The sequence below is a fragment of the Microcaecilia unicolor genome, chromosome 2 (assembly GCF_901765095.1).
Source record: "Microcaecilia unicolor chromosome 2, aMicUni1.1, whole genome shotgun sequence".
NCBI classification, from domain to species: Eukaryota; Metazoa; Chordata; class Amphibia; order Gymnophiona; family Siphonopidae; genus Microcaecilia; species Microcaecilia unicolor.
The window spans coordinates 599,264,843-599,281,529 of NC_044032.1; positions in this window are offsets into that span (position 1 = coordinate 599,264,843).

The window sequence follows — 16,687 nt, forward strand, 5'->3', positions numbered from 1 at the left end:
TGAGCCTAGGAATGATCAGCTATGTAAAATGTTGTGCTTGTGTTTGATATTTCAAAGCAGGTCTTTTATTTGCCATTAAGTCTCAGAGCAATATAGTCTGTGAACAAAGTGTGCTCTTCTAAGTTAATTAGTTGTGATTCAAGTGAAGATTATGAAAGTAAAGCATATTATTATCTGCATGTAATTGTCTCCATGACATATTTAAAACCTATTGACAAGCATATAGAATGACAGAGAACAAACCAGATTATAAAGCGTCTGAAGCAGCATACCAAACCAGCATGCATGTGGGTAACCAGACTGTAAAGATATCATTTGGAGTTGCTGGGTTGATTGGTAAAGGAAGGGGGGGGGGGGGTGATATTTAAAAACACATCTTTTTCAACATAGAGTCTGAGAAGAACATGTTTCTATTTCCATCAGGCTTGGCTAGCTCTAGGGTCTAATGTTGCATCTCATTGGAAGATAGAATGGCATAGGCATATAAGGGCTAATTTTATTACAGGCCACCTATGTGAGAAGTCCAAAAAGGTGCCTAGATTAAGCATATTTTGTGAAAGCAAAATAATATAACATAGTTGTGAAGAAATAGTGTGTTTTAAGCCTGTAAAATGTATTGGATATTTTCCTGCATTTTGTCTTGAAGTGTATTTCTCCTATTTGGCCAGCAGGTGGTGCATGTTATGTTTTAAGCTATTAAAAAGAACTGACCTTTCTTTTACTTAGCACACAGATAAATGCCTCTAGTGATGTAACCAGCTTTTTTTTTTAAACAGCTTGTTCACTGGACTTTGATTGGCCCAGGAGCTTTTTTCATTTGGATTGTACTTTTTTTTTTTTGCCTGTTTCAGCACAGGAGAAGAGAGAGACAAACCTACAACCAAGTATTATCTTCAACAATTAGGAGAGGAGTGCAGGTTCTACCTGGTAATTTTTTACGGCGTGAGATATGATCTCATCAGGATTTTTATCTGAGTATAAACCCTTCAGAGGGAAATAAAACATTTTAAATGTAATCCCGTATTCTGTGCCAAAATTAACATCTAGATCCTCTATCCTGTCGGTTGTTTCATATAAGCATGAGATTAGGGGATTACGAAAAGCTCTTCAAATGCCTTGCTTAATTTAGAGAGCAAGTGTTTAGAAGAGTGAGTTTCACACAGCAATTTTTCAAAGCTCAGAAATGTTTTGAGTGTTCATATGTAGTAAATCACTTGTTGGAAAATATGCAAAACAGCTATGAGGAAATGCCAATTTGTCTTCATTTCTTTTTATGTATAAAAAATATTGGGAGAAGAATATATGTTTTAGCCACCTAATTCATTCTATGAATGTGCTATCAATATCCCTAACAAATTGCTGAGAAGGAATTGGTGTATATGGCATAATTGAAAGTGGTATTCTTATCAGTCTCTCAAATATTTAGGGGCCCTTTTACTAAGCCCCATAGAGGGGCATAATCGAACGGGGCTGGCCATCTATATGGGCGGCCATCTTCAAGGCCATCCCCGTAAAGCGGCGTCCCGACCGTATTATCGAAACAAGATGGCAGGCCATCTTTCGTTTCGATAATATTGTCGGAGCCGGCCAAATCTCAACATTTGGGCCGGCTTTAAAGATGGCCGGCATTGGTTTTCAGCGATAATGGAAACTAATGGTGGCCATCACAAACCCGGCCAAATCCAAGGCATTTGGTCGTGGGAGGAGCCAGCATTTGTAGTGCACTGGTCCCCCTGACATGCCAGGACACCAACCGGGCACCCTAGGGGGCACTGCAGTGGACTTCAGAAATAGCTCCCAGGTGCATAACTCCCTTACCTTGTGTGCTGAGGCCCCCCCCAACCCCTCCAAAACCCACTCCCTACAACTGTACACCACTACCATAGCCCTTACGGGTGAAGGGGGGAACCTACATGTGGGTACAGTCGGTTTTGGGGGGGGGGTATGGAGGGCTCCCATTTACCACCACAAGTGTAACAGGTAGGGGGGATGGGCCTGGGTCCACCTGCCTGAAGTGCACTGCACCCACTAAAAACTGCTCCAGGGACCTGCATACTGCTGTCATGGAACTGGGTATGACATTTGAGGCTGGCATAAAGGCTGGCAAAAAAAATGAATTTTAATTATTTTTTTTCGGTGGGAGGGGGTTTGGTGACCACTGGGGGAGTAAGGGGAGGTCATCCCTGATTCCATCCGGTGGTTTATCTAGTCATTTGGGGCACTTTTTGGAGGCTTGGTCCTAAAAATAAATGGACCAAGTGAAGCCAGCCAAGTGCTCGTCAGAGCCGGCCTTCTTTTTTCCTTTATCAGCCAAATCCGGCCATCTCGTAACCATGCCCCTGTCCCACCTTCCATACCCTGCCAAAACGCCCTCTTTAACATTGGCCGACCCTGCGACAGAAAGCAGTTGAAGCTGGCCAAAATCAGCTTTCGATTACGGCCGTCTCGTTCGAAAATAAGCAGGATAGGCGCCTACGTGCACCCAACACGCATCAATTTTGAGTTACCACCCGGCTACCATGTGGCCCTTGTGGTAATTTCATTTTTGATGCACCTCTGCTATGCGCATCAGAAAATAATTTTTATTTTCTGGCACATGGCAAAAAAACAGGCGGTTATCGTCATTCTGTCAGTAAAGTCTCAGACCCAAAATGGACATGCACCAATTTTTATTTTTCCACACGTCCATTTTCAGCAAAAATTTTAAAAAGGCCTTTTTTGCAGGTGCGCTGAAAAATGGATCTTCACGCGCCCAAGGCATGCACCTACACTAGCAACGCCCATTTTTCAGCGCACCTTAGTAAAAGGGCCCCTTAGGGACCTGTTTACTAAGGCGCATTAGCATTTTTAACGCACCTACAATTAGCACACTCGCTAACCATGTAGGTGCCTATAGGGATATTGTAGGCACGTACACAGTTAACACACATACATGGTTAACGCATGTTTAAAAAGTAAACAGGGCCCTTAGTAAGAATAGGTGACCAATTTGTCCTCTCACCCATGGGGAGGCATCAGAAAACAAACTCTCATAGAGGGGCAGTAAATAAACCAATAGCGATTCTAGCTGTAGCCACTGTGGGGTGTCTGAAATTAGGCTCTAGACTTGGATTGCTCTTAATTAAATGTTAGACATGCAATCCTGAACCTCCCCAGATGAAGTCAGAAAAAGGTGACATCAATGTTTAAACACACTTCTCATTAGTTTGGTTAGCAAATGGGAAAAATATGTGGAAAAATAAATTATATGTGGTTTTATGTTTACTTTATGTTTGCTTTTATTGTAATCTGCTTAGTTCTTAGATGGAATATAAGATAATACTAGTTTTAATTATATTTAAACATCCTAGCCATGATACTTTACATTTTTTACTTTTTACTTTACACCGGACTTGTATCCTTCTAATACCTTGAATAGTTCCAAGTGGGTCACAAAGAAACAAGAGTGAACCAAAACATTCAGATACTACATATCAGTCACATATCAAATGCAATGAACATAAAATAAATTCAAATAAAAGCAGTAAACAAATTCAAATAAAAGCAGTAAATTATTCATTAAAATAATTCTGAAATAACAAAGACTTTAGGTGACTTCCTAGAAAGCAAGTAATCACTCATCATTCAAAGCTCTAACAGTAGTGAAATCCAAAATGATACTGCCTTATAGGAAATAGAAGTTGACAACAATCTCTTAAATCTACCATTGAACTACAGTTACCTTTGCTTGTTGAAGACATTCTCATAATTAGTGTATAATTCAGAAATATCCCTATACACCATAACATCTAAATGTTTAAAGGTAGAAACTATTTGAAATTCATATTTCCGAAGTCATTCCAAGAGTTCTGACTTAGATATTCTACAGAAGAAACGAAAAAGTGAGGACAAGTTATCTGCAGCAGGGCCCTTAGGAATAAAATTGGCCCTGCTTCAGATAACTTGAGCTAAACTTTAGTAAAAGACCCCCTTAGAGGGGCATAATCGAATGGGGTGCCCAAGTTTTCATGAGGGCATCCTTGCAGGACGGCCCTAAACCCGTATTATCGAAACAAGATGGGCGTCCATCTTTTGTTTCGATAATACGGTCTGGGACACCCAAATCTCAACATTTAGGTCGACCTTAGAGATGGTCAACCTTAGAGATCGTCATCCCCGGTTTTCAGCCATAATGGAAACCGAGGACACCCATCTCAAAAATGACCAAATCCAAGCCCTTTGGTCATGGGAGGAGCCAGAATTCGTAGTGCACTGGTCCCCCTGACAAGCCAGGACACCAACCGGGCACCTTAGGGTGCACTGCAGTGGACTTCACAAATTGCACCCAGGTACATAGCTCCCTTACCTTGGGTTCTGAGCCCCCAACCCCCCCCCCCCCGAAAAAAAAACCCACTCCCCACAACTGTACACCCTACCATAGCCCTAAGGGGTGAAGGGGGGCACCTACATGTGGGTACACTGGGTTTCGGGTGGGTTTTGGAGGGCTCACATTTACCACCTCAAGTGTAACAGGTGGGGGGGGGGGATGGGCCTGGGTCCGCCTGCCTGAAGTGCACTGCATCCACTAAAACTGCTCCAGGGACCTGCATACTGCTGTCATGGAGCTGGGTATGACATTTGAGGATGGCATAGAGGGTGGCAAAAAAAGTTTTTAAAAGTATTTTTTAGGGTGGGAGGGAGTTGGTAACCACTGGGGGAGTAAGGGGAGGTCATCCCTGATACCCTTTGGTGGTCATCTGGTCAGTTTGGGCACCTTTTCACGGCTTGGTCACAAGAAAAATTGGACCAAGTAAAGTCGGCCAAGTGCTCATCAGGCACGCCCTTCTTTTTTCCATTATCGGCCGAGGACGCCCATCTTTTAATCACGCCCCAGTCCCGCCTTAGCTATGGCGCTGACACGCCCCCATAAACCTTTGTCCTCCCCACGATGGAAAGCAGTTGAGGACGCCCAAAATCAGCTTTCGATTATGCCGATTTGGGCAACCCTGCGAGAAGGACGCCCAGCTCCTGATTTGTGTCGGAAGATGAGCGCCCTTCTCTTTCGAAAATAAGCCTGTTAGTGATTTAAGCTAGATAATTGAAATATGGAGAAAAAGGGTAAAGGGCTGGGAGTGGAGAAGTAGCCTAGTGGCTAGTGCAGTGGCTGAGAGAGCTCGTTCTGATTCCCACTGCAGCTCCTTGTGGCACTGGGCAAGTCACTTAACCCTCCATTGCCCTGGGTACAAAATAAGTACCCCTATATAATATGTAAACCACTTTGATTGTAACCACAGAAAGGTGGTTTATCAAATCCTATCTCATCCAAGAGCAGGGTTTCTCAGGGTAGATGTGCCCCATGGTCTAGGTTGAGAACCACTGCCCTAGAGGTTGGCATAGTACCTCTCTTCATTTTACATTCTGTTAGTTTTGTGTAAGGATGAAAAAAATGTCCTCTTTTATGCAGTTTGTACAGACCCATCTCATTGATTAACACTGATGCATGGATAAAGACAAGTATGTTGAACATTATGGACTAGATTCTATTGAATTTTATAAGCATTCAGCGCCAAAATTAAATTTGTCTAAGCGCATTTTATAAAGTACACCTTAATTTAAGAATACTTTATAGAATAAGCCTAAATTTCCACCTGGTTTATAGAATACGCCGAGTGGCCATCCATGTAACTAAATTTAGTCACAGGCAGTTATGCCAGGTAAAACCTGGTGTAAATGCCAATGCTTAAATTAGTTGTGGACCGGGTGTTATATAACAATGCACATAGATTTTAGAAATGTTCATGATCCGCTCATTCCATGCTCTTGGCCACGCCCCCTTTTCAACAATGCAACTTAGAATTTATGCGCAGCATGTTATAGAATAAACCTGGACAGTTCTGCAAGTAAATTCTAATTAATGCCAATTAACGTCTAATTGCTTGTTAATTGGAAATTAATGCTGATTGGCTTGTTAACCAATTAGGTTCTATGCATTGTTATAGAATATGCTTCAATTTCCTCACGTAAATCTAGGCACGATATATAGAATCTGGGAGTATAAGGGTAATTCTGTATACTATACTTTAGCATGTGTTACATGCGTAAATGTTTAAAATAATGACATTTACATGCGTGTCAGTATTTTGCCTAAGCACTATTCTACAAATACCTACTTGATTTTCATAGCACATATTTGCAAGGGGGCCTGCACAAAAGCAGAGCATGGGTGGGACATAGGCATGGTATTTTGCTTTGGCACTTTTTTGTCAGCGCTGTTAGCATCCTTCAGATTAAAGTTTTTACCTTCACACGTTTTTTATCGGGATTATACTTGTAGTGTGCCATTATTACAACTTTTCCTGTTTAGTCACTAGTTTTGCTGCTATTTTCAGATAACCCTGCAAGTCCTTATGACCCCTGATGCAGGCAAACGTTCGTCGAAACACGCCCTGTGTCAGGTCCCTTTAATAAAGAATTGGGTCTTTACTCGTTGTCCTACTCCTGAAGGTCTCTTTGTGCTTTTTTGGTTTTTGCTCTGTTTGATTGGTGTTCTTTGGATCTTCTCTCTTTTTTGTTGTCCTAAATGGAAGTGCCCAGTTATAGAATTGCCCTTATATGCAAAGACCAAACTGGTATCATTGGAGGACATAATTCACTGTACTTCATGGCAAAGCGTGGGTGCTAGTATGAGCCGCATGTTGCCCAAACTCCTTTACTATTCTCATAAGTCTGACAGCAGTGTGAGAGATTGGGAACAGTTCAGTCTTGCAGAGGGCCATATGGTGCCTGAAGAAAACAGAATAGCTGTTCCAGAGTTGGTACTGCTAAAACACCCTAGGAGCAAATACAGGACATTTTTTTTAAATTGGGGGGAAGACCTAGCTTGGAAGCGGAGACAGGATGGTGAATTCTGGTTGGTGGGGATTGGATGGTGATGGGAATAGGGACTACTGGGATAGAGTTGGAAGAGAGGAGTTGGTTACCAGGGATAGAGGGGAGGGGATAGGCTTAGAAAAAGAGCACATATGTGTGTTTGGGTGTGTAGACTTTATTATACTCAGAATGTACCTGAGCAGCCAGGCTGACTATATCAGAAGAAGAATCCCTTAGGGCTGCCGAGCCATTGGAGGACTCTCTCCATCCCCACTGCCCCCACCTTCATCTCCCACCAAGTGTGCATCTGCTTTGTCCAGCATTGATCTTGGCTCTTACATTGAAGGTTTTTTTTTTTTTTTTGCCAACATGGTCCCTACTAGAAAAAGAGTGAAGATCACTGACATAATGCATCTAATAATATCAGAAGAGTTTTTAACCTGTGGAGTGACGGATTAGCCTAATGGTTAGAGCGGCAGGTTGAGAATCAGCAAAACCTGGGGTCAATTCCCCCCACCCCATGTTGCTTGTGATGTTGTACAAGTCACTTATCCTTCTGCTGCCTCAAATACAAATGTAAATAGTGAGCCTTCTGGGGACAGAAAAATATCAGTTGTACCTGAATGAAGCTAAATCCAAACTACCTAAATAAAAAACTGTCATGTCATCACTTGATACTGAGAAGACATTTGGTAGAGCAGTCTGTCCTTATAGTTTTGGACTTTTAGAGGATCTCAGCTTTGGCTCAGGTTTTACACAATTAACCAAGATCTTATACTATAAGTTAGAAGTTAGTTTAAAGATCAATAATGCCTTATTCTCTGTTTGTGAGATAGGAAGATGAATCTTCTAACAATGCCCATTATCTTTCCTGTTGTTGTCATTTCTATTGAATCATTAGCTCAGGCTATCAGAGAGAGTGAGGATAGTAACAAGAATTAAAGCTGGTGAGACTGAGCACAGCATAGCATAGATCTGGAACTCACTGCCAGAGGATGTGGTAACAGCAGTTAGCATATCTATGTTTAAAAAAACAGTTTGGACAAGTTCCTGGAGGAAAAGTCCATAGTCTGCTATTGAGATAGATATGGGGGATGCCACTGCTTGCTCTGGGAAAGGTAGTATGGAATCATGCTACTGTTGGGATTCTGCCAGGTACTTGTGACCTGGATTGGACACTTTTGGAAGCAGGATACTGGACTAGATGGACCATGCAGTGTGGCTGTTCTTATGTTCCTAAGTTCTTGTGTAACACAAATAGAGAGGGTAATACAGCATACACAGAAAGTATACAAACAAAAAAAAGCAACACTGGGCCTTCAAGACTGGGACAATTAAAGTTCTTTATTGATGACCCGACACGGGCCGTGTTTCGGCGCTAAGTAGCGCCTGCTTCAGGGGTCAAGAAGGGACACAGTAAGATGTACTCGAAGTCAATTCAATGCCCCAGCGTCTAATTAAAAAATCACCGTTCGCCGCAGTAGCGAAGATGCAGCTCTGTGGAGAGCCCTCTCATGTGCTTAAAAGCGACTTACTGTGTACCTTCTTGACCCAACACGGCCCGTGTCGGGTCATCAATAAAGAACTTTAATTGTCCCAGTCTTGAAGGTCCAGTGTTGCTTTTTTTGTTTGTATACTTCCTAGGTTCTTGTGCAAATAATGCACTCCTTTATGTTAAATTACCTTCCATGTCTTTTCCAAGTCTTCTGGCATTAGATAGCAAGTTTGGCTCACTCCCAGGATACAAATTGAATGATGTCAAATCTATCATTCTTCTTTTTAATCTGCCTGTTGAATGAGAAGAAGATCTATGAACTAATTTTCCCTTTCAAGTAGCAAACCAGTCCTTTTACCTATTGGACATTAATATCTATGCTTAGATAGATATCTTCTCACCTTTGTTACTACACACAGAAAAAGATATGTCTTGTGATCTTACATTATAAAATCTCTTCAGACAAGAATGAATGTCATCAAAATGAATGTAACCCGAGACTGTTCTATTCTTTTGATATGCTGCCCTGTCAGAATATAGATTTTCTGTCCTGTCTTAAACAGAGCTATATCATAGTACATTTATGAAATGCCAGAAGAGTCTGTTTCTTTCTCAGATTCCCCCGCTTACCTAAATCATACAGGGAAAGGGGATGGGACTTGATATACTGCCTTTCTGTGGGGCAATGGAGAGTCACTTGTCTAGAGTCACAAGGAGCTGCAGTGAGAATTGAACCCAGTTCCCTAGATTCTCAGGCCATTCCACTAACTACTAGGCCTGTACTCTGTTTCAGGAAGTACTATTGAGTGCCACAATAATGGGCAACAATATATTTCTCCTTTCCTAATTGCAACCAGCCTCTCCTACCTTGTTAACTAGCACTGAACATTTTCCTCTTAGCTGTGAGATATTATTTTCTCCCTGGGATCATCTAAATGCACAAACAGATCCACATCTTTTCATTATAATGCTTCTTGCAATATGACACAAAGCTTGTAAAGTAATATGGGACCTACTTACTAAACCATATTCAGTTGTACCATTGAAGTGCATTAAGTGGAAAACCACTGAGAGTGTTCCTGGCAGGTGGATGATGGAATCCATAATGTTTAACATATGGCAATGCATGTCATCATGAGTATGTCAGCAGATAACATAGAATGCAGTTAAATGCAGGTTGTATTCTCTGCCCCTTTCCAATCCCTTTCATCATGTTATCTTTTTTTATTGGACTAACTTAATAAATTTTGGACAAAATTCTATATATGGCTCCTAATAAATCAGCGCCGAAAAACTCACTCAGCATTATTTTATAAACTGCACTTAAATTTAGACACAGTTTATAGAATAACGCTTACACCTGGGAGCTGCAACTACATTTAGGCATGGTCATTTACACCATTGGAAATATGGTGCAAATTCTCAAGCCTAAATTAGGTGTGGATCCTACCTTACTATAAAGCGCTACTAGATGTACGCAGCGCTATACACTTGAACATGAAGAGACAGTCCCTGCTCGACAGAGCTTACAATCTAATTAGAACAGACAAACAGGTGTCACGACCCTCACCAGTGACGTCCTCTCCTTGGCCGTTGAGCGCCTCGGGTCTTCTGGAGGAGGTGCTGGCGGGAAGGGCGGTCAGACACTGGGCGTCTCCGTCGCTCCAGAGGTTTGCTGTCAGCCATCTGGGCGGCTCCGGCCCTTCACACCACGTCGGTGTCTGCGAGGGAACACCGGCCATCTTTGCAGCGCCGGCGTCCCCGAAGATGGTATTCTCTTCCGGATGCGGAGCCCAGAAACACGGTGGACACTCCCTCCGATGCCCGGATTGGCTCATCGCTGCTGGTCGCCACCTCCTCATGTTGGCCGGCCAATCTGTGGTTTTTGGAAGGTTGCCTGAGGGGAACGCCTCCTGTCAGCTGTTCCTATGGAGGGGGCTATTTAAGAGCAGCAGTTAGTAGATGTCGTTGCTTCAGCTTCTACTAGTGTAGATTCTTGAGCGCCTGTTTCTCTTATTGTTTGGACTGCCTTTGAACCTTTGCTTGGACCTGGACTTTGCCTTTGCTTGCCACCTGCCTTTGAACCTTTGCTTGGACCTGGACTTTGCCTTTCCTTGCCGCCTGCCTTTGAACCTTTGCTTGGACCTAGATTTTGCCTTTGCTTGCTGCCTGCCTTTGAACCTTTGCTTGGACCTGGACTTTGCCTTTGCTTGCTGCCTGCCTTTGAACCTTTGTTTGAACCTGGACTTTGCTTCTGCTTGCCGCCTACCTTGAACCTTGGCCTGGTATTGGACTGTATCTTTTGCCCGTTGCCTGTCCCAGTTATCCGGTCTTGATTGGACCGCTGGTGAGCCTGCTTCCTATCCTGAGTTCAGATCGAACCTCCGCTGGAGTTCTCTGCCCTGCTTCCTCAGGTAAGACTAGGATTGTTCGGCCACCGAACGCTGTTTGGCACAGGGGCTCACATTCCTGGTGTTGCGGAGCTTGACAACAGGATAAACAAGAGATAAGGGAATATTAAAGTGAGGATGATAAAATAAGGGTTCTGAACAAGTGAATAAGGATTAGGAGTTAAAAGCTGCATCAAAAAGGTAGGCTTTTAGCTTAGATTTGAAGACGGCCAGAGATGGAGCTTGACATACTGGCTCAGGAAGTCTATTCCAGGCATATGGTGCAGCAAGATAAAAGGAACGGAGTCTGGAGTTAGCAGTGGAGGAGAAGGGTGCAGATAAGAGAGATTTACCCAGTGAACGGAGTTCCCGGGGAGTAATGTAGGGAGAGATGAGAGTGGAGAGGTACTGAGGAGCTGCAGAGTGAATGCACTTATAGGTCAATAAGAGGAGTTTGAACTGTATGCGGAAAAGGATAGGAAGCCAGTAAAGTGACTTGAGGAGAGGGCTAATATGAGCATAATGACACTGGCGGAATATTAGTCGTGCAGCAGAATTTTGAACAGATTGAAGAGGAGAGAGATGGCTAAGTGGGAGACCTGTGAGAAGCAAGTTGCAATTGTCTAGGCGAGAGGTGATAATTATTCTATAATTATGCGCATATCTGAAAGAAACGCCTCTAGGTCCAAGATGGCCACCAGAGTGTAAAGTCACTCGTGACTCCTCTCTCTCTTCCTAGTTCAGTGTCCCTTAGCGCTGGGGGAAACAGCCTGCTCAGCTTGCTCGGTGTGTGGTTTTTTTCCTCCTATTCATCAGTTAGAGATCATGGTGTTTACCTGCACAACTTGTGAACTGGCTGCTTGAGGCATGGAAAAGAGCCCAAGCTTCAGAAGTGATGTTTTGCTTAGCCCTGCTGGTCTTGCCACTCCCCCGTGTCCTAGCTTCCTGTCTCTGTCGGGTCCTTCTGGGTTGGCATCAGATTTACTGCCTGTCCAGGAAGTGAGCAGGTCAAAGATGTAGTCTCTTGCTGTAGCAGTTATTTCTCAACTTACACCATTGGGTGTAGTGTCAGAGGGAGAGCGTCCAGGAATACAGGCCACTTTTGATTCTACCACCATTAGTCAAACCAGTTGAGATCACACTGGAGGCAATTTGGCATGCCGTGGAAGTCCTTACACCATCTCCTTGCAAGTCCTACCCGCCTTGGCTGAGAATGCTGGATGTATTCAGGGATTGGAGGAGAGTATTACTGCTTTGAAAGGCAAACAGATGAAATCTACTCAAAGTACCGTGTTGCAGGATAAAATGATTTTGTATCGTAGAATAGAAACTTGAGAATAATATTCTAAATTTGAGACTACTTAATTTTCCTCAGTTAGCAACACTTACACCTAAAGAAAGTTTTTGTATATTTTTGAAAGATACTTTTAAAAATGAAGAGGTGGGATTTCCCCTATCAAATCGTGTATATTTTATCCCATTTACCATCAAAAAAAGCATAGTAGTTCTCTGAGACATGATCAAGGGGAAGCCACCGCAGAAGTTTTGAATTTGACTGGTAATCTGGAGACCTCAGTGGAGAGGATACTCTCTCATGCTACTCTTTTGGTTTCATTTGTATTTCAACAAGACAAAGAAGCTTTGTTGCATCTGTTCTTTAGACAGAAGGACTGTAACACTTTAGGAGGGAAAGTTTTTATTTTTCCTGACATTTCTCGGTGGACTCAAGTTAGGAGAGGAAATTTCCTCATGTATCGTTCAAAGGTTTTGGTGGAAGGCTGCAAGTTCTACTTGGTGTGGGGGGAGAGATCCAGACTCACTAATTGTGCTGCACGTGTGACAGTCAGGTTGAATGGTGACTCCTGTGGAGGCAGTTAAGTGGTGTTCCCACTGTGGGACCTGCTGGCTGGTGTTACATAAGTACATAAGTATTGCCACACTGGGACAGACCAAAGGTCTATCAAGCCCAGCATCCTGTTTCCAACAGTGGCCAATCCAGGTCACAAATACCTGGCTAGATCCTGAAAAAGTTCAATACGTTTTATGCTGCTTATCCCACAAATAGCAGGGGATTGTCCCCAAGTCAATTTAATAATGGTCTTTGGACATTTCCTTTAGGAAGCCGTCCAGACCTTTTTTAAACCGTACAGTGTACACAAACCAGGAATCCCACAGGATGCAGAGGAAATGGTCAGTGGCAGCACATGTTCAGATGTGGTGCAGCATCCAAATATACTTGAGACTTCAAACTCTCCGGTAGGGCTGGGGCGCAGTTTGATGCAGGAGAGAGCGGGAACAGGTGCCATTTTGTCAGAGCTGACCAGCAGTGAGAAGCAGCCTCTGTCTGATCACAAATGGAGCACAGCCACCATTAAAAAAAAATTTAGGGCCTGACCGAGCATTCAGCTGCATCAGGATCTTTGTTTTCTCTATTCTCCTACTAATTCCTCCCCCATTAGGTTTCCTCTCACTCCACCTTGGCCAGTGCCTCTCCCCTGCAGGCTTTACTCATTCATCCCTCATACCTCCTGAGCAGATTCTTCGCATATTTCAAATTTTTTTATCCCCGCCCTTCCTGACAAGGATCATATTCGCAACCCCCCCCCCCCCCCTTTCCCAAACCCCCAGACACCATGCATATCTGGAATTCACAGAGTGCTGGCACATAGATGTATATGCTGCCTTGTTGACCTCATTGAACATTTAGAGGTTGATACTTGCAAAATGGATGGTCCTTCTGCATGGAATCAGCCCTACACATCCATTCCTAAATGCATTTTAGAATAGGCTCTATGTCAGCAGGTCCTGTTCTAAAATACTAGTGGAATTTGACACATCAGTTCTGATTTGTACATTCTATCTAAAACGTGCCTCTAAGCCGTAGTCCATGTGTTCCACTTTCCTATAAAGCGGGAGGAGTAGGCAGCCATATTTCTGGTAATGCTGTTTAGCTCATCTCTAATACCCATATGGGGGAGGGGGAATTCTATATATGGCTCCTACAAAATCCGCACGGAAAACATTTCTGCCTAAGTATATTCTATAAGCGGCGCCTAGATTTAGGTGTGGTATATAGAATACGCTTAGTTGATATCCCAGCGCCTAAAACTATGTGCTTCCATTTACACCAACGAAAACATGATGTAAATCCTGGCACGTAGATTTAGGCGCAGAGGGCCATATTCTATAACTATACATATAAATTTTGGAACATCCATGAAATGCCTATTTCCCTACTCATAACCACGCCTTTTTTGTCTGTGTGCATTAGAAGTTAGGCACGGTGCGGTATAGAATACGCTTAGTGAGTTATGTGCATAAATTCTAAGTATTGCCAATTAGTGATCATTATTGCTTGTTAAGTGCTGTTATCAATGCTAATTAGCTTGTTAAGCCAATTAAGCTACGTGGGTTGTTATAGAATCCACCTGGATTTCGATGCAGATCTATAGGTGCGCTATATAGAAGCCAGGGGATAGTACGGAGCATCATAGCTAATCTAGTGTAATCTGTGGGTATATCCAGATGTTTGTAAAAGATTTGAATCTGTTATATTGAAGTATCTACAGATTGCATGCACAGTTCTAGAAAAACCTGCAACTTTTTAGTTGTCTTTGTATCATATGCTTATTGTAAACAAACATTGACATGTTCCCTCTAATTCTATATAGAGTGCTCAGAATTGCATGCACAGATTTGTGTGTATGCTCAATTTACATATGTAATGTAATTGTTTAATGAGCCAATTAGCACTGATAATTGATCGCTAACAATTGGTGTTAATTGGTAATAGTTGGAATTTATGCATGAGTCTTTATAGCCACTATTCCATACAAATTTGTGGCTACATTTTTCCACTTGGATCTGTAAAGTGGGCATGGCCATGGGAGGGGAATGGGCAGGTCAGGAGCATTCCTGGAATTTGCACGCAATGTTATAGAATTCAGGGATCCACACCTAATTTAGGTGGATCCCCTAATTTAGGTGCAGGAATTTACACCAGGGTTTATTTGGTGCATATCCTTGCACCAACAATTGGCAATAGAATACCGCTTAGTGTGCACTTTTTTAGCGCCCAAATACAGAACTGAGTCTGTTGTGTCCAAGTAATGTTTTCAAGAAAGCAGTAAGTCAGCTATATATTTTGAACTATTTGAGCAGCTGGTTAAGTAAGTATGCAATCATAATAAAATCATTATAGAATACTTTTCAAACTGCCTACATTAGTGCAAAATCTGCACATACATTTACCTTTGGTTTTTGTGTCAGTTTTCAAAGAGAAATACATGAAGGCCCAAAAGAAACTAAGAAGAAGAGAAGTGGGCTGAATACCAGAAAAGCCAGGGTTCAAATTCCTCTTATCCACCTGATGCACATTGCCAACCTTGGACAAATTACTTCACTTTTCATTGACTCAAATACAAATAGATTCTCTGCTCTCTGGAGCAGGGAAAACACCTTATGTACTAGCAATGTAACTTGCCTTAAGTTTGAAAAGTTAAGCATTCAAATACAGACTCACAAATGTATCCCAGATTCCTGAACACACATCATGAATCCTTTCCCCTTTGTTATAGCTTAGTATCTCTCATGAGACATCTGTTATATCAGTGATTTTAAGTATATTTTTAGTATGAAATAATTCCAAAAGACCAGCTCAATTTATGTAATTCATTTATTTAAAATACTTGTATCCCCCACCACCAGCACTTCTGCGCAGGTCACACAGGAACACAAAATCAACATAATGCAGAACACATACACTAACAATAGACTAACAGAGAGCAGCAGCCAGGTTACCAAGAAAATTGTTCTGTGCCATGAACTAACTGAAAGCCTGTTGGAAATACATATATGTCAATATTCAAAGTAGAAAATGACATGGGGACCCGCAGTAACTGTGGGAATGGGGATGGGGACAGAGCTTGCGGGGACGGGGCAGGGACAGATCCCATGGAGATGGGACGGGGATGGGGCAGGGATGGGGACAAATCCCACAGGGACGGGGATGGGGACAGAGCCCACGAGGACGGTGACAAACTTTGTCCCCATGTCATTTTCTACTTTGAAGCCTGTTAATGAACTGGACTGTTATTTATGTTTGAGTGTTGCAGTCAATGATATTTAGATTTTTTGGAAAAACAAGCAAACATGCTGGCCACAACTAGCAAAATTTGCATGGAGGATTCTGTACATCCTGCTACCAGCACATCTTCTAAGAAGACATCTTCTATTGCAGGAAGGACTGTGGAAGATAGGAGAGCTAGACTGAATCCTGAGATTGTTGATGACTTCATTCATCCACAAAATCATAACAGTGCTTCATAGGGCATATTTCTCCCCTCTAGGGATTTTGTACCCATGGACATTTTAACAAGGTGGATTAGGATTCCTTGGGGTAGTAGAAATCTGCTATTGTTGGGGTTGGAAGGGTAGAGGGTGGTGGCGAGGAGGGTTATTATAGCTGCTCGCTGCTATTATTGTTTTCTATTTGTAATTTATACACAGTAGTTGCACAGCATATTGTTCCCTTTTATACTTTAATGAAAAGATGTAAATATAAAATCATAATTGTTCGAGGATTCTGCAGATAAGGGCAGAGCCCATGGGGACAGGGCGGGGATGGGACAGGGGCAGGGACAGGGCCTGCGAGGATGGGGATGGAGACAGAACCCACAGGGATGGGTCAAACTTTCTCCCCATTTCATTCTCTAATTCAAAGTAATTTCAATAGGCATGAGAGCCTCCTGCCTGATTAAGCACAGGAGCAGATATTCAGCGACACTTAACCAGACAGTGCCATTGAATATCTGATCTGACTGCCATGGCACTCTTCACTTACTGCTGGCACGGTCGAGGGGTGGAATCGGGATGGAGTATTGCTGACATCCAGTTTTAGTGCCCGGATAGCTAACTGGACATGTTTGGCCACATGCAGTCCTAAATGTTCAGT